The sequence below is a fragment of the Oryctolagus cuniculus genome, chromosome 8 (assembly GCF_051225735.1).
Source record: "Oryctolagus cuniculus isolate XC-2025 breed Fujian yellow rabbit chromosome 8, ASM5122573v1, whole genome shotgun sequence".
NCBI classification, from domain to species: domain Eukaryota; kingdom Metazoa; phylum Chordata; class Mammalia; order Lagomorpha; family Leporidae; genus Oryctolagus; species Oryctolagus cuniculus.
In genome coordinates, this window is record NC_142874.1 from 13,159,603 (window position 1) to 13,185,903 (window position 26,301).

Below are 26,301 nucleotides of genomic sequence, written 5' to 3' on the forward strand. Positions count from 1 at the left end.
GAAAGTACTTTTGTGTGTGTATTTATTTTAAATTCTTGCTTTCATGTGAAAGTGTGATTAGAAAAAGAGAAGCCATCTCTGCGTCTGAGAGGAGCCTGGTGCTGTCAGTTAGTGCTGTGTTCTTGGTTTCAGCTGAACATTAACAATTTCACACAACATCAGCCTTAGCCAAGGTCTCTCTGTGGTGGTGATGGATCATGACAAAGGCAGGGCCACTCCATAATCACACCTTAACACAGACAGACCATGAATATTGTCCAAAAGGAAGAAAAATGCACAAGCATCTCCCTTAGTGAATATGACTTTTTTTACAATTAAAGTTTTAGCCTCCATTTTCATAAATTTAGTAGCAAGATAATAGTAAGATTTATTAAGACACCAATCATAAAATTACCCCAGGCTTTGAACAGCATACAAGCATAGTAAAGACTTGCTTCCTTAAATGCTCTCTAAAAAAGCACCCAATACAAGCTCAAATCCTTTATAGTTCCTCCTAATATTCTCTCTCTCTCTTTTAAATATTTATTTATTTATTTGAAAGTCAGAGTTAAACAGAGAGAGGAGAGGCAGAGAGAGAGAGAGAGAGGTCTTCCATCTGCTGGTTGACTCCCCAGTTGGCCACAATATCCAGAGCTGCGCTGATCCGAAGCCAGGAGCCAGGTGCTTCCCCCTGGTCTCCCATGAGGGTGCAGTGCCCAAGCACCTGGGCCATCCTCCACTGCACTTCCTGGCCACAGCAGAGAGCTGGACTGGAAGAGAAGCTACCGGGATAGAATCCGGCGCCCCAACCAGGACTAGAACCTGGGGTGCTGGCACCGCAGGCGGAGGATTAGCCTAGTGAGCCGTGGTGCTGGCCAAGTCCTTATAATGTTGTTCAACTCTGAGAACTTTCCCAATTCTTGTTAAACACAGGCCTTATGAGGTACTCCAAGTCAACAAATTATGGCTTGTCTTTTTCTTTTTCTGTATCCAACCAGCCCCAAGAGTACATTTCCACTTTTTCCTCAGGTCAATCTTTTCTGTACACCGTCCTTTGTTCTGTTTCAGGGCCTCTTATGTGCCCAGAATGATGTGGAATGGTGATATTTAACCCAGTCATAAACTTTTATAAAACAGGACATGCACCATTTTTAATGAGATCTGAGACTTACCAAGCTAACCACTTCCAGTCCTGGACCCTGGCTTCTCTGTTTTGGCTGAACATTCACAAGTCCTTGCACCACTGTGACAATCCTGATGCTTCCCTCTTTTGCCTCACTGTGCCTAACACTTCCAGTGCTGAAGATACGAGTTTCTATGTAACTTGCCAAGGATGTGTCTGGGTTCTCACACTTTAATTTTAATTGACGTCATGTTTCTTAATTTCCTGTTATCTCTCTGAAGGACTTCAGTACAACTAAGCTGTAGCCAGTGAACTCTACCATCTTTGCAGTACCATATGCATCTCCCTTCCTCAGTATCTTTCAAATATCAGAACCCTCACAACCACATTGCCCTTCTCTCTGACCGTTTGCCATATTTCTAGCAAGGAAGGCAGCAGTCCTTGGCTGTTACCTTGCATGAGTAACTACTTGCATCTTACTAGTGAGAACAGCATGTTTTCTGCCAGCAGTGAGTGGAACAGTCACAAACACACATTTAAAATGCTTTCAGACAATTCAGTTGTCATGCAGGCATGCAAGTTCTATCTTTCTTCATTCTGTTTGAGGACACGGTAAACTATGATTTGAGGTTTTTAGTTTGGGAAGACCTGATCAATACACCATGTAATCTCCTAAATGTGTGTGTCCAGAATGCCCTGCCCAGGAAATGTAACTAATATGCACTTTTTATAACATTAATATATACTCCTTGATCCCACATAAGTTACTTACTAAAAATAAATTATTCCTGTTCATTTTTTAAAGATTTTCTTTATTTGAAAGACAGAATTAGAGAGGTAGAGACAGAGAGAGAGGTCTTGCATCTGTTGGTTCACCCCCAGATGGCCACAACGGCTGGAGCTGAGCCCATCTGAAGCCAGGAGCCAGGAGCTTCTTCTGGGTCTCCCAGGAAGGTGTAGGGGTCCAAGGACTTGGGCCATTTTCTACTGCTATCCCAGGCCATAGCAGAGAGCTGGATCAGAAGAGGAGCAGCTGGGACTAGAACTGGCACCAACATGGGATGCTGGCGCTTCAGGCCAGGACTTTAACTTACTGCGCCACAGCACTGGCCCCTCCTGTTCATTTTAAAGCAACTCTTGCTCATAATACTTGTACTCCTGTCATCGTTTAAAATGTTATTTCATTCAGTTCTAAATCCCACATTTCTGGATATTATCTGCCCCTTATTGACACTGCAATCTGATATCAGCTTAGTTTTAGTGATAAGATGTGAATGATTTCATCATTACCAAGTACCCTACATGTGTAAGTAGGAGGACATAAAAGGTAGAAAATTTCAGAATCTTGCTAATTAATCCAGCAAAGATGAGTGACTATCTACTGGAATAAACTCCAGCAGTTAGAACCAGGCATATGGAATTAATTAACGCATCTAATTTCCTTGACATTGTTGCATCTTCTCAGATTCAGAACTTGCTATGTTGTCAGATACCAGACATTGGTGATATGTTGGATTAATCAGTTGAAATCTGCACCAGAAGGAAGTAATGAGTATGAGTATGAGTATGAGATATAAAAGCAAAAATGTAGAGGAAAGTATACAAAGGCTTAGAAAGACAATGTTAGTCTAATTTTACTGTATGTAATTTGCTTAGCTTTTGCTAAACCCTATCCCTTAGCTATTCCCTGTTTCTCTGACATAACTCAAAAGGCACTCTCTACTGAGCTATTAAGAAATCCACAGTGAGAGCTCTGTAATTCTTGAAAACCCCTGTGGACGGCTCTCTATAGACTATAGTAGGAGAGCCTATCAAAGATATGAGTTTATTGATTTCAATTAGGAAAAAAATGTGATACTGGAATTTTAGGCAGTCAAGTTACAATACTTCAACATTAGAGGAAAAATTACACACAGTAACTATATTGGCTGCAATAATCATAATGAGCCATAGAGATAAAATAGGTATTTTATCTAGGAGAATCTATGCATGGAAACATACTAAGTTAAAGTAGAACTTCTAGATCTAGTGGGCAGATGTCTCTCTTGAGTATTCTAAACAGTCACATCCTATTTATCCAATTTATAAGCAGAAGTCACTTCTCAAATCTAGAGCCTCTTGACAGGAGGAGGGAGGAGGGTGAGTGTCTGTAAGAAGTTCCAGCCCTACAACCTGCATGTGTATCATAATTCTTCAGAGGACACTACAGGGTTTTAGTAGAGTGACTGTAAATTGGGAAAAACGAATTACTCAAGCCTTCTGGGAGACTGGAAATTGGCTCTGAATGGACAGTCATATTTAGGATCCAGAATGACCCAAGAGTTGATTTAAAAGGGGGCTTATGGAGGTTCAAGGCATTTGGACATTAATTCTTCTCACAGTGGATCTGGTGGAGCTGATCCAAGTCCTGTGATTCTCCCTCTAGTGCTAGGAAGTAGAGTGACATGAATATATATTGGCTGAATTGTGATCCCTAGAAAAATGACTATTATCATAACAAAGGTGAAGCAGAAGCGCCTGAAACAACAGCAAAGCCAAAATATGTCTGTTGGTGCCAGCATTGAAGTCTGGGGTAATTATCCCCACTTGACAACTTTTTTTTTCCAGAGTGATGACAATACACTTGCCCTGAATCAGAGAATCACAAGGGCTCTGCTGGATGTGGTGACTTCAGTATCAAAGACAAACTGCCCTGTGCCATCCTCACTCAGCAGGCATGGCAGTACACTTTCTGAATTATCTCAAGATTATCAACCCTCATTTCTGTGTTATATTGCCTTGCTGGCCCATGGCTTTGCTAAGATTATGCAATTTGTTCCAGATGAGCAGGAAGCAGTGGGTCTTTCAGAGTGTGGGAGACCCACCCTAGGACATTTCAGTAGCCCTTAATACTGCTTTATTGTAGCTTTAGTGAGGACCTGCAGGTGAGTAAGCCTCTTAGGTTTTGATGGTCCATAAAAAACGTTAGCTTAACTTTCATTTTAAAAGGCTTTTACACACACACACAGAGAAAAACTAGGTTTTTGATTATTTCATCACTTTCAACATACTGCATTTTCTCTTCTCTCGTTCTTTCTGTTGGAAAATAGACTGTTTTTTTTATTATGTTTTTAAAGACAACTTTTATTTTATTCTCTAGCTTTTTCATTATTTTATTTATTTTAACAGTATTTCCAGGATACACTAAAAGGTTTTATCTTTATTTTATTTGCACTGTTTAGTATGGGCATTGTCTCCCAGTACTGTGGCTTCTTGTATCTGCAGGAGAATATTCTTCCTAACCTGCTTTCCTCTTTTTTCTCAGAATTGCAATTTCTCTGTATCTCCAACTCTTTCATGCTATTTTGGCCAGTTTCCACTTTTTAATTTTCTGGGAATCACTCTGGATATCCCTTCCCTTTTGATCTATCTTTCAGTTCATTAATTCTTCACTTGGTTAAACTGAATCTTATTTACATTCTGATTGCTGTAGTTTCTTTTCTCAACTCCTCACATCATTATCTGTATTTAAGCTTTAGTTTCTTTTTATCTTTTTCCATCTCTTGAGTTAAATCATTTATTATCCATTTTTATGCTTAAAATTTTTCTTTTTGATGAATTTATTTAAAGCTATAAAGGCACTGATTTTGCTTCTATTTTATTTATCAGCTTTTACTTGCATTGGATTATAATTGTATTTGGTCTGCATACTATTATTTCTCTGATATTTATTTATAATGTAATTAATGATATACTTTTTTACAAATAGTAATTTTATGCCTGAAAATAGTATACTCTTTATTTTGTAAGCAGAGTTTTATGTACATCTGTAGTTCTTTTTTTTCCTGATATTGCCTAATTTTATTATATAGGCTATGCTTACATGTCTAACCAGTTAATATTTGAGAGAGATATATTAAAATTTCCAGCTGCATTCCCTAATTTATTTTGTTTTCAATGCATGCCTACTTATTTTTTCTTCATGCATAGTTTCTATTTTTGGGGGATATATAATTTCCATGGATATATTTGTTTTCACATTTTTTTGGTATACGAATTCCGTTTTTGTCAATAAGTCCTTTCTTTCTTCCTTTCTTTCTCAAATATATCCTATGAGATTAATATTATTACTACCACTTCCTTTGGATTTTTATTCTTAAACATTTTCTCATTCTTTTCATTTTCAAAATTTTTAAGTCTCTTTGTGCATCTCATGTAAACAATATGTTGTTTGATCTTGTCTTCTAATCTATTTTTAGAGACTCATCCTCTTAGCTGGTGAATTTAATCTTATTTTAGTTGTTATAGCTTAGACTTATTCTTGGTGTACTAGTTCTAATTGGCCATTAACAGCTCTCATTTGTTTTTCCCCTTGTCATACTACAATTTCAGTAGAATGATTGTTTTCTTCTGATAATCTGTTGTGAATTCTATTTTACTCTGTGCAGCAGTTGCCTTATCTTAAAAATGATACCAAATTAAGTCTCTGGTGTGGGTGGCAGGAACCAAATTATGTTAGCCTTCACTACTGCCTTCAAGTGTTGCTGTGGATTCATTTTGAGAGGAGGAGCATGGTGGGGGCAAGAGGCGCATTGTCACCACACAGACACCAGGAGTTAGGTGAAAGTGGGCCAGAAGCGAGCAGCCCACAGACTCATTTATTTCAGTTGGTGCAGCAGCTTATATAGCCGAGGCAGCCAATCCAGTCAAGGGGCGGTTTATGCCATAACAAATCACTGCCTATTGCCAGGCAGACTCATTTGCCAGGTGTGTTCTGAAGCCGTTCCTGAGTAACTGGTACTCGCTTGCCAGTGACCATCTTGGCATGGCCTTCCCATTCCACCACATTCAAGGATTGGGATCAGCAGGAAGTTTTGAGTTATCAGCAAAATGAGGCATCAAACCCAGGTACTCTGAAGTGAGACATTGACATCTTACCTGTTAGGCCAAGCACCTGCCCCCACAATATGTTTTAGTTTAGGGATAACTATGGGTGACTTATAGATTCTTCATCAGTTTAAGTAATCCTTTACATCAATCTCTTTCCTTCTGTCCCTGAAATTTTTATTTGTATTTATGGAGATTTCTGTAATTAATATTATATTAATTACATTAGACTTGGCATCTGGCAAGCAGGTTGATAGTAAAAAGAGATGTTTCTGGGGATTTCAAGGTGGCTTAATAGGGAAAAAATACACTGCTTTAGACTAGGGGGGAAATAGCAGGAACAAAGCATAGGAAGTGCATTCCCAGGGGAGAGTTTGGAGAGAAATTGGCAGTGGATATTCTACAGAAGGAAGAGGGCTGATGTGGATCAGCATTTAGAATGAGGGTGTACAGCAATGAATAGGGACACCAAACATGATCCCTGCAGCTGCGAGTGGGAAGATATGCAAGCTTTGGAGAACACGGTGAGTGCAGAGACTTCAGCAGCCCATGCCACTGGTGATACTGCCTGAGGAAGAGCATTGCAGACCACACTGTCTTTGAGTTCAGCCTGCAACCCTAACAGGGTGGGGTACCCACTTGAACTATAAAAGAAAAGCATATTTCTTTTCCCCATACCTCACAAAAGTGCCCAGCAACTGGTGAGGAGAAGGCGATATTTTGACACCAGTAGCATCTAGGATGGTTTTAGTGCATGCATGTGATCAGGGGATTTCACCAGAGGGAAACATTTGTGTCCCCCATTGACTGAGTCTGGTTGGAAGTTTTGACATGGGGCTGGGCATCTGTGTAGGACATTGAGATGCCCCAGCATCTCAACATGTCACAGGCTCTGGGGCTCAAACTGCCAAGGCAGAGCACCCACAAGCAGCTGGCTCTAGAAATGTCTCTGCTCTCTTCATATAATGGACAGGATAGCATAGCAGAGCAGATCCTCTGTACCCTGTGACTGTGGTAGCCTTGTGTGCTGAGACTGTAGGAACTCTGTGATGACAAGATAGGACCCAGAGTGTAGCTGGGTCTCTGGGTAACCACTGTGCCAGTTCAAAGGACTGGAGCTCCCAGATTGCCTGTTATAGGTCATTGCAGAGGGATCTGTGCTCATACTGAGGACTGCACAGGTTGTATGGTTCATTTGAAAGCAAAAGTGAATGTTACACCCACTGTGGGCTAACACTGGGCATTGATCATCTTGGAAAAGGGAGATGAGGGTGTAATTAGGACAACAGAAGTGATCATACCCTACCCTCTGCTGACAATAGAAGAAATCTACCATGCCCAACTTGGATGGTAACCTGGATACTTGCCCCATCCTGGAACACTGAACAAAGCTCCCTGGCCATAGCCAGCACACGTCTGTGAGTATTCACTAAAAGAGCAGACACTTCACTAGTCACAGAGGCATAGTTCAAAGATAAAACCCATCAGAGGAGAAAACCAATATGTATTTCCACAAATGCCTAAAAATAAGTACAGAAATTCAAGAAACAAGAATAATAAGGAAGACAATATGAATCCCACAAAGGCGCAAAGCGACACATCAATATTAGAATGTAAAGAGGAAGAGATTGGTGAAATGCCTGAAATGGAATCCAAAGAATAATCTTAGGTTTTCTCAGAAGCAGTGAGAAGCAAATTCACTAGCTAAAGACATCTACACATGACTTGCAGGATAAATTTTCCCATGAGATTGAGATTTAAAAAGAAATCAAAATGAAATATTAGAAATGAAGTATTCAATATGAAAAATACAGGAAAGCCTTAACAACAGATTTGGTGAGGCAGAAGAAAAATATCTGAGCTAGAAGAAAAATCTTTGGAAATTTGCCAGTGAGACCAGAACAAGAGGAGAAATTAGAAAAAATTGAAAACAATGTTTGAAATTTATGGGATACTATCAAACATATAGGTCTTAGGATTTCCTGAAGGTATAGAAACAGAGAATTGATTAGAAGGCCTCTTTAGTGAAATAATTATAGAAAATTTCCCTAATTTGGAGAAATAAAGAGACATCCAAGAACATGAGGCACATGGACTCCTAACAGACATGCCCAGAAAAGAACTTCACCATGACACATTGTAGTCAAATTTTGAACAATAAAACAAAAGGATTCTAAAAAGTTCATGAGAGAAATGTCAGATTACTTTAAAGGATATCAAATAAAACTCAAATCTGATTTCTCAGAAACTCTACAGGCTAAGAGAGAATGGAGAGACATAATCCAAGCCTTAAAAAAAGATCAAACCAGAATACTGTACCCTAAAGAGATCTCATTTATGAATGAAGGTGAAATAAAGGCAATGCATACAAACAGAAATTGAAAGAATTTGTCAATATTCATCTAGACTTACAAATGATGCTTTAGAAAGATAGTCACTATTGTGAAAGAATGCACAGGTAGAAAATCTCTTAGTAGAAGTACAAAAGAAATCCAAAGCATACCATAGGAATATTTACAGAAAAATGATAAGACCAAGTTGTTACTTATCAATAATAGCCCTTAATGTAAATGGCCTAAATTTTCAAATTAAAAGATACAGACTGGCTGAATGGATTAAAAACAAGACCCATCTATGTGCTGCCTACAAGAAGCACACCTCACCAACTAAGATGTCTGCAGAGTGAAAGTGAAAGGATGGAAAAAAATCCCATGCTAACAGAAAGCAAAGTTGAGCAGATATAGCTATCCTAATATCAGACAAACTAGACAGTAACACAAAATCTGTTAAAAGAGACAATAAGTGCACCAAGCAATGATTAAGGGATAATTCTAAAGGAAGATGTGACTGTAATAAGTATAAATGCATCCAATGCCAGTGAGTCTGGCTGTTTAAAATGACTGTTAAAATGACTGTTAATGGATCTAATGAAACATAGACAACAACACAATATTTGCATCAATGGAAAGATCAACTAGACAGAAAATCAACAAGGAAACAACAGAGCTAATATATACTATGGATCAAATAGACCTAACTGATATCTAATGATCCTTTCACCCCACAGTTTCAGAATACACGTTCTTTTCATCTATTCATGGAACTTTCTAGGATAGTTGATACGCCAGCCTATAAACCAAGTATCAGCAAATTAAAAAAATGAAAGCATATCATGCATCTTTTACTTGCCACAATGGAATGAAGTTGCTTGGCATGATGGACCTAACATTTCTTTAGGACAAATAATGTTACCAATGTATTTGATTATACTTAACTTCCTATCTCTAACAACATATTGAACTTTCTTTATTTTCTTGTTTATATACTATTTAGAAAAAAGTTTTGAATTTGAGTTTTGATGTGCCAATTTACTGAGGCCAGTCATGCCTGAAATATTTTAATTTTTAGTTTTTATGATTGCAAGAGGCAGAGAGAGTCAAAGAAAGAGACCCCATCTGTTGTTCACATCCAAATGCCAGTGAGGGCTAGGACTGAGCCAGGGCAAAGCTGTGAGCCAGGAATTCAATCCAGATCTCCCACAAGGGGAAAGGACCCAGTCACTTGAGCACCCACTTCTCCCTTCTGGGGTCTGCATTAACAGGGAGCTGGAATAGGAACTGAACCCAGACAACCTGATGTGGGACATGGATGTCCTAACAGGTGTCTTAAATCCTTGGCCAAATGCTCGCCCTGAAAATATTTTTATTATACTCTCACATGTATATGGTATCTTAGAAGGATATAAAATTTTAGGATCAAACTTTTCCCCTTCAGCTTGTAAAAAAAAATTACCAACAATAGTTGTACATATTTGTGGGCTGTAATGTGACATTTCCATCCATGTAAACAATAGGTACTGATTAAATCAGAGTAAGCAGTGTTTCCCCTTCTTCTACATTACTTTATGATTGGAGGCTGGGAGCTCCCTTCTTCTATTTGTTCATAAAATATCTATTAGTTTACTATGACCTGGAGTCCCCATGGTGTGCCACATGACACTAGGAGCTCATTCTTTTCTAGCTGATTCTGATTGGTCCCTGTCATCCAGACTCCCTCTTTCCCCATCTACACTCCATACCTCTAGTAATGACTGCTCTGTGGTCAGAACTTATGCAACCAAAGTTACTAATGAAATTCTGATGTCAATCAAATGTGTATTCCTTCATGAATAACCTTATTCTCATTTTTAAGCTTCCAGCATTTAGTTGTTTTTAACTCTCATAAATTTGTTATTAGCCTGGGTGTTATTAGCCTGTTCTTTTGGTTTTGTGTGGGACACTGGGGACCTCTTCCACCTGAGAAATACTTGTAGAACTGGGAAATATATCTCAATTATTTCCTCTAGTATTTACAGATAGTTGTTTTTAGGTTCCATTTCCTAATATTTCTGTTTTCATGATGCTACCGATGCTGCTTTTATATTATATATTGTTGGCTTTTATTACACACACATATATAAATAATGAAATATATTAACAACATACTTAATATGACATAAAATATATAGCATAATAATGTATGTATTCTGAATATATAATATGTATATCATCTCTACTTCTATTTGGAAGATATTTAAGAGAATTCTTCAATCTGTTCTTCTGACTCCCCAGTTTCAGTTCTACTTTAATGGAACTACTATATCTTTGTAGACCATTATTTCTCACATGGTTTCATGTTGCTAAAATTTTCCCTAATACTTCAGAAATATTTTAGGATTGTTTGCATGCTTTTTTTCTTCTCCCAGTAACCCTATTTCTTATGCATAATCTATGTTCTACAGTGTTTGCTTTTTGTTCTGAAACATCTAGTTATATTGACATGTGAGTTCATGTTGCCAGATGTCGTTGACTGCTCTGTCTGCTAACTCATGTTAGAGAAGTTTTAAAGGCAGCCTCAGTGTTTACCCTTGGTAGTTCAGGGAAAAACAGAATTGAAATCCATGGGAGGTGAGCTCCAAAATTTCCAGGACCATGACAGATCTCTCTGTAAAGCTACTCCTCTAACGAATCGAATCTGTATTTGAGGAGCTGAACCCTGCCTGCTCAAAAGATGTAAGGGGAAGGAATAAATGCACAAACCATTGAGGCCCAGGACTCAGTCTAAAGTTTTCATCAATTCCTGACCAGAAGTCACCCTATGTCATTAGGACCCTGATCACGGTATATCTTCACGGTATATATAGGTATATATATCTATATATATATAGATAGATAGATAGATAGATAGATAGATATATCACAGTATATCTTCTGCTCCCCCCTGCTGACCTCTGCTCCAGCCCTGTCTGCTCTTTTCTGTTCACTCAACACAACGTGCTCATCCACATGCCACATTCTTCGCATTCACTCTCCTTTCTACTCACTGCGGTATCCTCACAAATCTCTGTGTGACTACGTCCTTCTCAGATGTCTTCTCCAAATGACTCCCCTTGAAATACTGGCAAAGTGTACCCCCATGTCCCCAGTATTTTATTACACATCCTATGATATCTTCATGGTAGTACCCAAATGGTTTTATTTACATACTTGGTGTGCATTTCTTACCTGAGACTTCTGAAGAGACACGAAGCAGAGTATCATTTTGGGACAGAGATTCTGTGCCTTGTTTACTTATTTAATTTGAAAAACTTAAATAAAAATATTTATTTGATTACTGAAGAAGAAGAGAGATATCATGTACTCCATTCTGCTGGTGCACTCTCCAAATCCCTAAAGTGACGGGGGCTCAGAGCCAGGAACTCAATCTAGGTCTCCCTCAGGGAGAGCAGAAGCCCAATTGCTTGAGCCATCAGACCAAGGCAAACCCACGGAGCCAGAGGGCAGACTGGCAGTGTCAGAGAGAGGACAGGAATTATTCCTTGAAGGTCAGGGACTTACCCTTGGTGTATGAGCATGTTTTGTCACTAGATAGCAGCAGTGCATGCACAATGCTGCAAATATACCTAAAGCCACTGTACTACTCACTTAAAAATGGTTAATTTTATATCATGTAGACTTCATCTCTAGGAAAAAAAACTTGTAATTGTTCAAAACAAACTGCCTCTTAATTACCCTTCTTAAACACTGCATCTTAAAATTAATGCCACAGAAACCATAGCAATGCATCAGCCCCCTTAACCTCCATTACACAAACACACAGATGTATCTGGAGCATGTTAAAGTAGGAGCAGTCATACCAGTTGTCTGAAGCCAATGAGAACAGGGAACCATGCTTGTAGAAGTCCAGTGCATAGGCGTTCAAAAAATACTTCCAGCCACTTTGATCCCATTTGTTCAAGCAAAGGAGAGGAACATTGCTGACATCCACACTGAGTATTCGTTAGCCTGAGGGTACACGGAGGCCTCAGGTTACTCACATTTTTCTCTTAAAGTGACCTTTATTATAAAATCTGGTCACCATGGTTCATTGTAGGTAGCTAGTTAAAACAATAACCCAGGAGGCAGCATTGTACAGCAGGTTAAGTCTCACCTGCAATAAAGGCTCACCACATCGAAGTGCTTTTTCTAGACCACCTGCTCTGCTTCCCATCCAGATCCCTGCTGATGTGCCTGGGAAAGCAGTGGAGGACGGCCCAAGAGCTTGGGCCCCTGCCACCCACATGGGAGACCCAGAAGATGGTCCTGGCTCCTGGCTATTGACTGGCCCATCCCCAGCTTCTGTAGCCTTTTGGAGAATGAGACAGTATCTCTCACCCCACCCCACTGTCACTCTGCCTCACAGATAAATAAATAAATCATTAAAAATAAAACAATAACTCAATACATGTTTAGTACTAGTATCAGACAGTAAACAGTGTACCAAATTTCCCAAAACTATAATATGACTGACCAGATAAAATAAGCACTTAAAATATCAAAACTGTTTTTGAAAGCATGGAAATGATGGCTCCAATTTATTTAGAATTAATTTTACGTGGTCAGGCCTTTGTTGTGGTGTAGCAGGTTGGGCCACTGCCTTCAGTGCCTGCATCCAATATGGGTACCTGTTCGCAGTCCAGCTGCTCTGCTTCCAAACCAGCTCCCTGCTAGAGTGCCTGGGAAGGTGGTGGAGGATGGCCCAAGTACTTGGGCCCCTGCACACACGTGGGAGACCTGGGAAAGGCTCTGGGCTCCTGGCTTTGGCCTGGCCCAGCCCCAGCCCCAGCCATTTTGGCCACTTGGGGAGTAATCAGCAAATGGGAGATCTCTCTCTCTCTCTCTCTTTCTGTAACTTTGCCTTTCAATAAGTAAAATAATTTACACGGCCACTTTTACAACTTCAGAAACATATTACGAATATTTCTTAGATTAATTCTCCCTGAAGAAAATATTTCTGAATGTCCAAGCTTTATCTTGGCAACAATACACAGTGAGAGTGTTGTTCTTCCCCACACTCCACAATATCTGTTCTTATACTGCTTTCCAGGACACAATGACCAGATCGTGGCAAGTGACACAGTCCCAGTCATCAGGGCTCATTTCCTGTCAACTTGCTACCTGAATAAACTGTCCAGGGACAGTCAGGACTGGAAGTCTGACTATGCCACAGTGACCTCTTTGGCTCATGCTGAATCATTCATATCTCCATGCTGCACAACACACCACTCTATGCATTCAGACATGAAAAAATAAAAATAAAAATAAAAATAAAAACAAGGAGAAACAAAACACATTGCCCTCAAATGACTGACAGCAGGATCTAACTCCAGTGTGCACTCTGGACTTCACACCCAGAGATGCTCCCGAGACTGCACTGCTGGCAGGTGACGTGGACGGCACAGGTCTCCTTGGTTCACACCTGGAGTAGCAGGGGCTTATGAGAGGCAGTGCATACAGCTGCTGTGGTCCGGATATGGCTTTGGATGTCGCATGTCCCCAAAAGGCCCCCATGGTAGAAGCCTGTTCCCTAAGGTGGTGGCATTAGGAGGAGGGGAAACCTTTAGGAGGTGGGGCTGAGTGGGAGGCCTTCGGGTGATGCGGGTTGTTCCAAACACCTGAGCTCGGGCCCAGGCGCTCTGCTTCCTGGCTCACCACATGATCTTTCCTGCACACACAACACAGAGCCTCACCAGGGTCTGCACCAGGTCCCCAGACTTGAACCTCCAAACCTGTGAGCTAAACAAACTTTTTTCCTTACCAGAGTGAGTTGCCTCTGGTATTTCACTGTAGTATAGAAAAGCTGACTAATGCCATGGTGACTGAGAAACCTTCCTGTTTTCCTGGTATTTTTTATTTTAAAAGTATTTTCCCACGCCACTGGGAAGCATCACTATTCAGACATGGACACTGACCTAGTGTTCTAATCAGATAAAGGCTATTTCTCATCGATGAATAAACAGAATGAAAGAAATTGTCACAACAAAATGGACTTACATCATTTGTCACATGAACACCAAACAAATCCTGATCCATGATATTGGACAGACAAGCAAATGGGGAGACAGCAGATCTGCTCTCAGTCCCGGGCATCAGATGAGACACCAGCTCAGAGTCTTCACACTCTTTACCCGAAAAGTCTAGGAAGAAGCAAATGGAAAACCATTCTCCTATGAAACATAAACCATTTGAAACTAATCAAATTCATTTATACCATTATTACCAGAAAATTTATTGGAGGTTTGTTTTAAGCAAACACTCTGGGGATTGTATTGCTGGATCACCACTGTGAAGACTTTCTTCTCCCTAAACCAAACTCATTCTAGCATCTGCTAGTGGCTCTACCACTCGGTGGTCCCATGTGGCGGCTCCGTGCGTCCACCTACTGCGAACTTACGTGGACACTGTTTACTAAGGGGGATGCAGATGCTTCATTGAGCCCTATTGGATCCAAGGACCTGAGCTCAAAAACTGGGGTCACCTACCTGCCCTCTACAATGGCTTCATTTTCAGATTCCTCTCAAGACGCAGGGGAGTATTACAGCTGCCAAGTTTCGCATAATGGAGTTAAAGCTGGCTTCGCCGCCTACTCTCCTGTGTTAACTCTACTGTGCATACACCCGCAGATGGCAAGGAAGTCCCACTTCCCTCACCAGGAGGCAAAAGTGGAGAGGGACACTTCCGGTCCCTGTGCAGCTCACCCATCTCACCGCAGGCCTGAACAGTGGGTCTGGTAGAGGAAGATACTCAATGTCCAATCAAATCATTCTCTCTCTCTCTCTCTCTCTCTCTCTCTCTCTCTCTCTCTCTCTCTCTCTCCACCGTCCCCATGTCTTCCTTCCGTGCTTCTAGTGTGCTGATTTCTTGAATCCCATGTGTCCTGCTCTCCCTCTGTGAATGATTCACTCTCTTCTGTGTCTTCCTCTTTCTGCTCCTCCTTGTCCCATTTCTTCCTCTTTTTAAAAGCTTTCTTTTTATTTTATTTGAAAGGTGGAGAGACAGACATGAATCTTCCATCTACTGAGTCACACCCCAAATGCCTGTAACAGTTGGCACGGGGCCAAAGCCAGGAGCCTGGAGCTGCATCAGGTCTCCCTCGTGGGTGGCGGGGACCCAAGTGCTTGAGCCATCATCTGTTGCCTCCCAGCTTGTGCATTAGCAGGAAGCTGGATGGGAAGTGGAATAGCTGGGACTTGAACCAGGCACTCAGATGTGGGATCAGGTGTCCCAACAGTGACTTTACGGCTGCACCGAAAGCCCACCCCATCCTCTGTTCCTCTTTCCCTCACAGCTTTCTCTGTACTTTGTGTTCCTGTCTCTCTCCTTCTGTCTTTGTATCCATGCATTTATCTATTTACATCTCCATTTCCATCTGTCTGACAATCTTCCTGTGTTTGTTTCTCATCTCTTTCTCTCTCCGAATGTCTCTACATCGCTTTTGTCTCTTTTTTCTTTACTTTTTTAACACACACTTCTCTGTGTCTTCCCCTATCAGTCTGTGCCTTTCTTTGATCTTTCTGTATTTCAGGTCCATGTGACCACTAGGGAGATAGATTCTACTGTCTTCCCCATTCATCTAAAAGAGACAGGCACTGTAGTTCTACCTGGGGGATGGACAAGTGTTCTACTCAGGGCTTTGCTTTATTTCACTGAACGTGAAAATCATGTTCTCTTACTCAGTCTCATCCCTAGGACTCCCACATTAATTGCTCATTTGATTCCAAGTTTAGGAGGGGACTATGAATACCAAGGTTTAATGCCTGACCCTTAAGCCTCCACAATTAAATGTATAACTTGGATTTATTTTTCCTATAAAGAATAATCCTTTGATGTTTAACCTTTGTGATCATCTTGACGGAGGCAGGGAGGTAGCAAGAGCAGAGAGGAACTGAGGTCTGCCAGCCCCAGCCCTTGTGACGATCTGGCCCACACTTACCAAACTGCCTGCCCCCGCACCACTTAAATCCCCTTTCCATGCACAGCCCCCCACCCCTTCTGTGTAGCGGAGGACTGCAGGTTCTGCAGTGTTGCAACTTAGAACCAGTGCCAGTTAGAAATACTCAATATGGCTGCAGGCTGTGCCCCCATGATGATCTTCAGCTCAACACAGGGTCACTAATATTACCATGGGTGACACTCCTGTTCCCATCACACACCTGACAGCATGACACTTCTGATTTCAAAGGGCAAGGAAGCAGGTGGCACTCCAAACTCCACAAATTTGAATGTCTGATTAAGGCCCACAGCCCTTATTCCTCCAAATGGTATAAAAAGACAGCCCCCAAGCCATGTTGATTGCAACTCTCTCTCCTGGCTTTGCCTGCACTCCTTCCTGTATACTTTCACTTCTCACGTAAATAAATCTTGCTTGTCTATTGGCCTCTACCTACGTCTCTTCCTTGAATTCCTTCCTGTGATGGTGCAAGAAGCTGGACCAAGCCAATCCTGTGGCCACACACAGCAACCTGAGGAAGGGGTTGCACAATCTGACTGTATCAGATACCTCTGGCTTGTACATCTTAAAGAATGCCACATGAATTTCACCTCAACAACAACAGCAAAAACATGTTGCCTGTTACTTGTCATCTCTTGTGCACATGGCTCTTCTTGGAAGTTCTATTAGTTTCCTAATGCTGATGTAAGAAACTGACACCATCTTTGTGGCGTAACATAAGCCAAATCTGTCAGAAGGTGGAAATTGGTGTCATTGGGCTAAAGCAAGTCATAACAGGGCTCTCTGCTTGTTCTTTTTGGGTGTCCTGGGAGGGCTCTTAGAAGCTGTCTCTCTGGTTCCTCCCACCTTCAGAGCCAGCTGGTCGGTTAACTCTTCCCATGCCATGGCCCTCTCACTCTGATGCTCCTGCCTCCCTCTTCATCAGGTCCACCCAGACAGTCTGCGCGTCTCCCCAAGCCAAGAGCAGCAGATCAGAAGATGTGATTTGATCTGCAGGCTTCATCCTCCCTTTGCCACAAAACATTCAGGCTCCTCAGATGAGGATCTGGACATCCATGGAGGCGGGGAAGGGTCTCACCCTGCCAACCCCAGAAGTCACCCCAGAGGAAAAGGAGATCACCGCCCCACTGCACCACACCCCTCCAATTCTGGATGACAGCCATGGCTCGGAGACACTGGGTTCTTTCCCATGAAACTGACCCATGACTGGTGAACTTCTCACTCCCTGGCTGAAAAGGCCAACATTTTGCCTTGTCCCTCACAAGCCTTCCATATTCCAATATAATCATGGATCCTGAAATAGGAAGAAGTCAAAGCAGCCCACCAGAACCATGGTTTTCTCCTTGTTTCTAGGGGAAGTGAATGAAAACAGAATCCTGCCACATTCGCACATCTTCTTAGCTCTCTCTGTCTCCCTGCTAAGGACACTGAGTGCAAGACCTGCTTCCAGAACCTTAATTTGTCATAGATTCATTATTTTTCTTTATATTTTTGTCATTTTCTTTCTTGTGCAGTTTTGTCCCTTCCTGAATCAGATGGGCGATGCCTTATCTCCCTCACCGCCCACTTTGTACTGAGGGAGTCACAACGCACTGATGGTTCTAAAGAAATATGCCAACATGCCTCTTCTCATAGTTTCAAAGCTATTCACATTGAAAAGTTGAACTAAGTGGAGAGTGTCACTATCCACTAAAGGACAAATAATATCAATAGGTAAAGAAATATTCTATAATAAATTAAGACCAAGCAATGGGGTGCTTCTTCATGATTGTACCAGAAAAAAAATAGAACTATTTTAAGCATTTAGTGTCAAATGAAATCTACAGTGACTTACCTAATTCCGGACAATAAAAGATTCTTATCAGGGTAAAATTTCCACAGCATAAACTGAAGGATTTTTAGGGGGTTTGTTTTTTTGTATATTCTCTTTGCAATAGTTATGTCTTTATCTTCCAAACTTCCGTTTTATCTCAGCATAGTTAGATATGTTTTACTTTATGGGCCTTCTGTTCCTCTTACCTATTTCTGAAAGAGGGAGTCGGTATTCCTGGCTCCCATCAGCCAGCTTAGAAACAGTCAGGAGGAAGGAACCCAAGCTCTTCTGGATCCTGGCATTGTACGCCTTCACTGTGGCAACGAAGTCCTCTGGAAGATGGCGGAGAACACCTGTGAACAAGGAAGTCAGATGGGTCTGACCGCTCAAACCAGGAGCAGAGGATGGCCAAGGTCTGGGAGACACGGGGCCAAAATCTTCTTAGGGACAGCGGATTAAGCTGCTGCCTGGGATATCCTCATCCCATATCAGCTTCCTGCCAGTGCACCCTGGGAGGCAGCCAATGACTGCACAAGCACTTGGACCTCTGCCAGCTATGTGAGAGACTGGGATTGAGGCTCCTGGTCCAGCCCCTATTGTTATGGGCATTTGGAGAATGAACCAGCAAATGGAAGAATTTTCATTCATGTGTGCACTCGCTCTTTTTCTCCCCTCCTCCACTTGCTCTCTGCTTTGCAAGTAGATGAAATAAATACATATTTAAACTGTATATTTTAAAAATATAGATGGAAATATACTTCTAAATATAAACTCTTTTACTCATGGACACAAAAATACATAAACTAAAGTCAAAACTAATGTGTAATCCTACCATTCAGGGATATAGGTTATAAAGATTTTGGTGATTAGAATCACCTTCTAACTAGGGTACAGTATTCAGCTTAACAACAGAATGTTCATACTCAGCATTGTATTTGGTGCATTTTCCCATGTCATAGACTTCATTTAAAAAGAAGAATTTTAGCGGTCAGCATTGCAAGCAGATAAAGCCACCACCTGCAATGCTGGCATCCCATATGGGCACCAGCTCATGTCCCAGCTGCTCCACTTCCAATCCAGGCCCCTGTTAATGTACCAGGAAAGGCAGTGGAAGATGTCTCTTGGACCCCTGTACCCACCTGCAAGATCTGGATAGAGTTCCAGGCTCCTGGCTTTTGCCTGGTGCAGCCCTAGCTACTGCAGCTATTTGGGAAGCCAAGCAGCAAATGTTGGTTGGTGTGTGTGTGTGTGTGTGTGTGTGTAACTCTGCCTTTCAAATAAATAAATTTTTTAAAGGAGGGGGTGAGCCAGAGCCGTGGCTCACTAGGCTAATCCTCCACCTGCGGCACCAGCACACTGGGTTCTAGTCCCGGTTGGGGCGCCAGATTCTGTCCTGGTTGCCCCTCTTCCAGTCTGGCTCTCTGCTGTGGCCCGGGAAGGCAGTGGAGGATGGCCCAAGTGCTTGGGCCCTGCACCCGCATGGGAGACCAGGAGGAAGCACCTCGCTCCTGGCTTCAGATCAGCACAGCGCGCCGGCCGTAGCAGCCATTTGGGGAGTGAACCAACAGAAAAAGGAAGACCTTTCTCTCTCTCTGTCTAGCTCTGCCTGTCAAAAAAAAAAAAAATGAGGGGGTGAGTCCAGTGCTGTGGCATAGCAGGTGAAGCTTCCACCTGCAGCACTGACAGCCCACATGAGTGCTGGTTCCAGTCCCAGCTCCTGGCTTCAGAATGGCCAAGCTCCAGCTGTTGCAGCCATTTGGGGAGGGAACCAATGGATGAAGATCTCTCTGCTTCTCTGTAACTCTGCTTTTCAAATAAATAAATCTTTAAGGTGGGGGCAGAAGTCTGCCTGTGGGTACTACACACATACACCATGTGTACACAAAGGCAGAGACCCGAAGGCTGTTTCTACAAGTCCAGGAGCACTAAAAATCAACAGCAACACCAGAAGCTGGAAGAGAGGTCTGGACCAGAGTCTCCCTTGAGGCCCTCAGCAAGGACCACCTCTGCCATGCTTCTGCATCTCCAGGGCTGTAAGACAATGCATTTCTTTTTCTTTTTTTTTTTATTTATTTTTTTGACAGGCAGAGTTCGACAGTGAGAGAGAGAGAGAAAGGTCTTCCTTCCGTTGGTTCACCCCCAGATGGCTGCTATGACCAGCCCACTGCGCCTATCTGAAGCCAGGAGCCAGGTGCTTCCTCCTGGTCTCCCATGCGGGCGCAGGGCCCAAGCACCTGGGCCATCCTCCACTGTACTCCCGGGCCACAGCAGAGAGCTGGACTGGAAGAGGGGCAACCGGGACAGAATCTGGCGCTCCAACTGGGACTAGAACCTGGGGTGCCGGCGCCACAGGTGGAGGATTAGCCTAGTGAGCCACAGTGCCAGCTGAGACAATTCATTTCTGCCATGTAAGCTACCTGGTTTGTACCACTTCATTAGAGCAGCTTTAAGAAACTAATCCTTGGTCATCACGTATTTCTACTGAGAACTTCAAAAATTAAAAAAAAAAATAGAAGAACATATAAGACTTGTTCATTTCTATGGGGTACAGTATACTGTTTCATCACATGTAAGCAGATCAATGAGGTAATTAGCCTTTCCATTTCCTTACCTTTAAAAAAAAAGATTTCTTTATTTGGAAGTCAGAATACAGAGGGAGAGAGAGATTCTCTCCTTCCACTGGTTCACTCCCTAAATGGCTGCAATGGCCAAGGCTGAGCCAGGTGAAAGCCAGGAGTCAGGAGTCAGAAGCTTCATCAGGTCTTTCATGTGGGTTGCAGGGACTCAAGCACTTGGGAAATCTTCCACTGTTTTCCCAACACCTTTAGCAGGGAGCTAGATTGGTAGTGGAGCAGCTGGGACACAAACTAGTGCACACATGGGACGCCAGCATTGCCAGCGGAGCGTTTACCCACTATGCCACAGCAGCGACCCCTCCTTACCTTTTCTTTATATTTGCAGCCTGCCAGCTCCTCTCTCCCAATGCTGCAGAACTCTGGGCACAGGACAGCTCCATCCGAATCCCACACTAAGAGACATGACCAGACTCTAACAAGGCTTCTAACAGCCTGAGGTTGGGTTTCTAGGTGATTCTAGCCCTGCAAGCCTCACTTAAAGTGATAGTGGCCAGCAGAAATTTCCTATTTGTTCTAGCCAATGCATAGCTGGTAAGAGGCATTCAACCTCCCTTTTTGGAACATTTACTAGAAAGTGCATACAATTTTAACTATGAGAAACTTCAAAGAATTCAGGGAAAATGCAATTAAAAGATAAGCTTATTTTGGTGCAAAACAGTCTTGAAATTTATGTAAAGTTTTCCTTTTTAAAAATCACTTTCTCTTGCAATTGTTGTGTTTTAAATTTTTATTTATTTATTTGAGAGACAGAGAAATGGAGAGACAGAGAGCTCCCATCTGCTGGTTTGTGTCTCAAATGCCAATAACCATCAGGGCTGGGAAACAGGAAGGTGATCCAAGCCTCCCACATACGTGGCAGGAACCAAAGTACTCGAGTGTTACCTACCTTCTCCCAAAGTGCATATTAACAGAGAGCTGGAGCTGTCGCCAGATATTCCAACATGAAACATGGGCATCTTAACTGGCAGCCTAAACCACTCAGTCAAATGCCCGCCTTAAAGAGTGTTTTTAAAGGATCTATGAGATCAGTGTAACTGTTCATTGCGATCTTTGCCACATTTTCAGATGAGCCATAGCATTTTATTAATTTCTACCTTTAATTACAGCTGAGATTATTTTACATTTTGTTTTCTTTGTAACTTTAGTATTGGGAAAGTTATACATTTCAATAGATTATTTTGGCAAATTATAAACATTTTTCTGTTGATTTTCTTGGCTTTTTACATAGCCAGAGATTTTATCTGTAAACAACAATTACAAAAATAAGATGCGACATTACTGAGTGTTTTACATGCCAAGCATTGTTTTAAGCATTTTGCATGTATTTTTAAAGATTGATTGATTGATTTGAAAGGCAGAGCAACAGAGAAAGGGGAAGAGACAGAGAAAGAGAGGGAGAGACAGAGATCTTCTGTCTGCTGGTTCACTCCCCAAATGGCCACAACAGCCAGGTCTAGGCCAGGGCAAAACCAGGAGCCAGGACCTCCATCGTGGTCTCTCCCATGTAGGTGGCAGGGACCCAAGTATTTATGTCACCTTCCACTGCCTTCCTAGACACATTAGCAATAAGTTGGATCAGAAGCAGAAGAGCTGAGACTCAAACCAGCATTTGATAGGGGATTCCTGCATTGCAAGTGGTGGTTTAACCCGCTGAGCCACAATGCTGGCCCCACTTTGCAGGTATTCACTCATTTAATCCTCATGGCAACTCTTCAAAGTGGGTGCTATTCCAATTGCCAGTTTTCAGATAAGAAAACAGGTCTGGTACAGAAATGTGCCATCAGTTCGTTGGAAGGGCGGGTGGCCCAGCACATTACTCCATCATACGCTGTAGTATTTCGCTGTTCACCTCGCCCACCTTTGCACTAGATGAAAATCATCCAATTTCCCTTTCTTTCCATTTGGCAATGATTAGAATTCCCAGAACACTATTTCCAGATAGGTGTTAAAATGATCATTCTTATCTTCTTCTTTATTTTATTTTTTTTAACTTTTATTTAATGAATATAAATTTCCAAAGTATGGCTTATGGATTACAATGGCTTCCCCCCCATAACGTTCCTCCCACCCACAACCCTCCCCTTTCCCACTCCCTCTCCCCTTCCATTCACATGAGGATTCATTTTCGATTCTCTTTATATACAGAAGATCAGTTTAGCATACATTAAGTGAAGATTTCAACAGTTTGCTCCCACACAAACATAAAGTGAAAAATAATAGATGATTTTTTAAATGATGATGAAATCAGATCAGACCTATTGTCATGTTTAATCCCAGTGAGAGTCAAGTTGGGAATTGATAATTTCTTCTTTTTTTTTTTTTTTTTTTTTTTACAGAGGATCAGTTTAGTATACATTAAGTAAAGATTTCAACAGTTTGCACCCCCATAGAAACACAAAGTGAAATATACTGTTTGAGTACTCGTTATAGCATTAAGTCTCAATGTACAGCACATTAAGGACAGAGATCCTACATGAGGAGTAAGTGCACAGTGACTCCTGTTGTTGACTTTACAAATTGACACTCCTGTTTATGGCATCAGTAATCTCCCTATGCTCCAGTCATGAGTTTCCAAGGCTATGGAAGCCCCTTGAGTTCTCTGACTCTTATCTTGTTTAGACAAGGTCATAGTCAAAGTGGAGGTTCTCTCCTCCCTTCAGAGAAAGGTACCTCCTTCTTTGAAGACCTGTTCTTTCCACTGGGATCTCACTCACAGAGATCTTTCATTTAGGTGGTTTTTTTTGTTGTTGTTGTGTGTGTGTTTTTTTTTTTTCCAGAGTGTCTTGGCTTTCCATGCCTGAAATACTCTCATGGGCTTTTCAGCCAGGTCCGAATGCCTTTAGGGCTGATTCTGAGGCCAGAGTGTTGTTTAGGACATCCTCCATTCTACGAGTCTGCTAAGTATCTTGCTTCTCATGTTGGATCACTCTCCCCTTTATTTATTCTATTGGTTAGTATTAGCAGGTACTAGACTTGTTTATGTGCTCCCTTTGACTCTTAGTCCTTTCATTATGATCAATTGTGAAATGAAACTGATCACTTGGACTAGTGAGATGGCATTGGTACATGCCACCTTGATGGGATTGAAATGGAATCCCCTGGTGTGTTTCTAACTCTACCATTTGGGGCAAGTCAGCTTGAGCATATCCCAAATTGTACATCTCTTCCCTCTCTTATTCCCACTCTTATGTTTAACAGGGATCACATTTCAGTTAATTTTCAACACTTAAGAATAACTGTGTATTAATTACAGAATTAAACCAGTCATATTAAGTATAATAGACAAAAAAAACTACTAAGAGGGATAATGTATTAAGTTGTTCATTAACAGTCAGGGCTATGCTGATCAAGTCACCGTTTCTCATAGTGTCCATTTCACTTCAGGAGGTTTCCTTTTTGGTGTTCAGTCAGTTGTCACCGATCAGGGAGAACATATGGTATTTGTCCCTTTGGGACTGGCTTATTTCACTCAGCATGATATGTTCCAGATTCCTCCATCTTGTTGCAAATGACTGGATTTCATTGTTTCTTACTGCGGTATAGTATTCTAAAGAGTACATATCCCATAATTTCTTTATCCAGTCTACCGTTGATGGGCATTTAGGTTGGTTCCAGGTCATGGCTATTGTGAATTGTGCTGCAATATACATTAGGGTGCAGACCGCTTTTTTGTTTGCCAATTTAAATTCCTTTGGGTAAATTCCAAGTAGTGGGATGGCTGTGTTGAATGGTAGGGTTATATTCAGGTTTCTGAGGAATCTCCAGACTGACTTCCATAGTGGCTTGACCAGTTTGCATTCCCACCAACAGTGGGTGAGTGTACCTTTTTCCCCACATCCTCGCCAGCATCTGTTGTTGTTAGATTTCTGAATGTGAGCCATTCTAACTGGGGTGAGGTGAAACCTCATTGTGGTTTTGATTTGCATTTCCCTGATTGCTAGTGACCTTGAACATTTTTTCATGTGCCTGTTGGCCATTTGGATTTCCTCTTTTGAAAAATGTCTATTGAGGTCAATGGCCCATCTCTTAAGTGGGTTGTTTGTTTTGTTGTTGTGGAGTTTCTTGATCTCTTTGTAGATTCTGGTTATTAACCCTTTATCTGTTGCATAGTTTGCAAATATTTTTTCCCATTCTGTGGGTTGTCTCTTCACTCTCCTGACTGTTTCTTTTGCAGTACAGAAACTTCTCAATTTGATGCAATCCCAATAGTTGATTTTGGCTTTGACTACCTGTGCCTCCTGGGTCTTTTCCAGAAATTCTTTGTCTGTGCCAATATCTTGAAGGGTTTCTCCAATGTTCTCTAATAACTTGATGGTGTCAGGTCATAGATTTAGGTCTTTAATCCATGTTGAGTGGATTTTTGTGTAAGGTGTAAGGTAGGGGTCTTGCTTCATGCTTCAGTACGTGGAAATCCAGTTTTCCCAACACCATTTATTGAATAGACTGTCCTTGCTCCAAGAATTGGTTTTAGATCCTTGATCAAATATAAGTTGGCTGTAGATGTTTGGGTTGATTTCTGGTGTTTCAATTCTGTTCCATTGGTCTATCCATCTGTTTCTGTACCATTCCCATGCTGTTTTGATTACAACTGCCCTGTAGTATGTCCTGAAATCTGGTATTGTGATGCCTCCAGCTTTGTTTTTGTTGTACAAGATTGCTTTAGCTATTCGAGGTCTCTTGTGCCTCCATATGAATTTCAGCATCATTTTTTCTAGATCTGAGAAGAATGTCTTTGGTATCTTGATTGGCATTGCATTGAATCTATAAATTGCTTTTGAGAGAATGGACATTTTGATGTTGATTCTTCCAATCAATGAGCATGGAAGACTTTTCCATTTTTTTGGTATCCTCTTCTATTTCTTTCTTTAAGATTTTGTAATTCTCATTGTAGAGATCTTTAACGTCCTTGGTTAAGTTTATTCCAAGGTATTTGATTGTTTTTGTAGCTATTGTGAATGGGATTGATCTTAGCAGTTCTCTCAGCCGTGGCATTGCTTGTGTATACAAAGGCTGTTGATTTTTGTGCATTGATTTTATATCCTGCCACTTTGCCAAACTCCTCTATGAGTTCTAATAGTCTCTTAGTAGAGTTCTTTGGATCCTCTAAGTAAAGAATCATATCGTCTGCAAAGAGGGATAGTTTGACTTCTTCCTTCTCAATTTGTATTCCTTTAATTTCTTTTTCTTGTCTGATGGCTCTGGCTAAAACTTCCAGAACTATGTTAAATAGCAGTGGTGAGAGTGCGCATCCCTGCCTGATGCCAGATCTCAGTGGAAATGCTTCCAATTTTCCCCATTCAATAGGATGCTGGCAATGGGTTTTTCATAAATTGCTTTGATTATATTGAGGAATGTTCCTTCTATACCCAATTTGCTTAGAGTTTTCATCATGAAAGGCTGTTGAATTTTATCGAATGCTTTCTCTGCATCAATTGAGATAATCATATGGTTTTTCTTCTACAGTCTGTTAATGTGGTGAATCACATTGATTGATTTGCGAATGTTGAACCATCCCTGCATACCAGGGATGAATCCCACTTGGTCTGGGTGGATGATTTTTCTGATGTGTTGTTGTA

At 41.5% G+C, this 26,301-nt stretch overlaps 1 protein-coding gene and 1 long non-coding RNA gene across 3 annotated transcripts in view; one reads left to right on the top strand and one right to left on the bottom strand.

Moving 5' to 3' along the window:
* LOC108176049 (uncharacterized) overlaps positions 1-26,301 on the top strand; it is a 384,299-nt gene that overhangs the window by 103,680 nt on the left and 254,318 nt on the right. The gene's annotated exons all lie outside the window — the stretch shown is intronic.
* Positions 12,029-21,182, bottom strand: LOC149124829 (uncharacterized). The gene is made up of 4 exons (XR_016211593.1): positions 21,032-21,182; positions 18,296-18,442; positions 14,320-14,462; positions 12,029-12,291 (listed from the first exon to the last, which is right to left on the bottom strand). It is a non-coding gene; the product is annotated as an uncharacterized LOC149124829 (long non-coding RNA).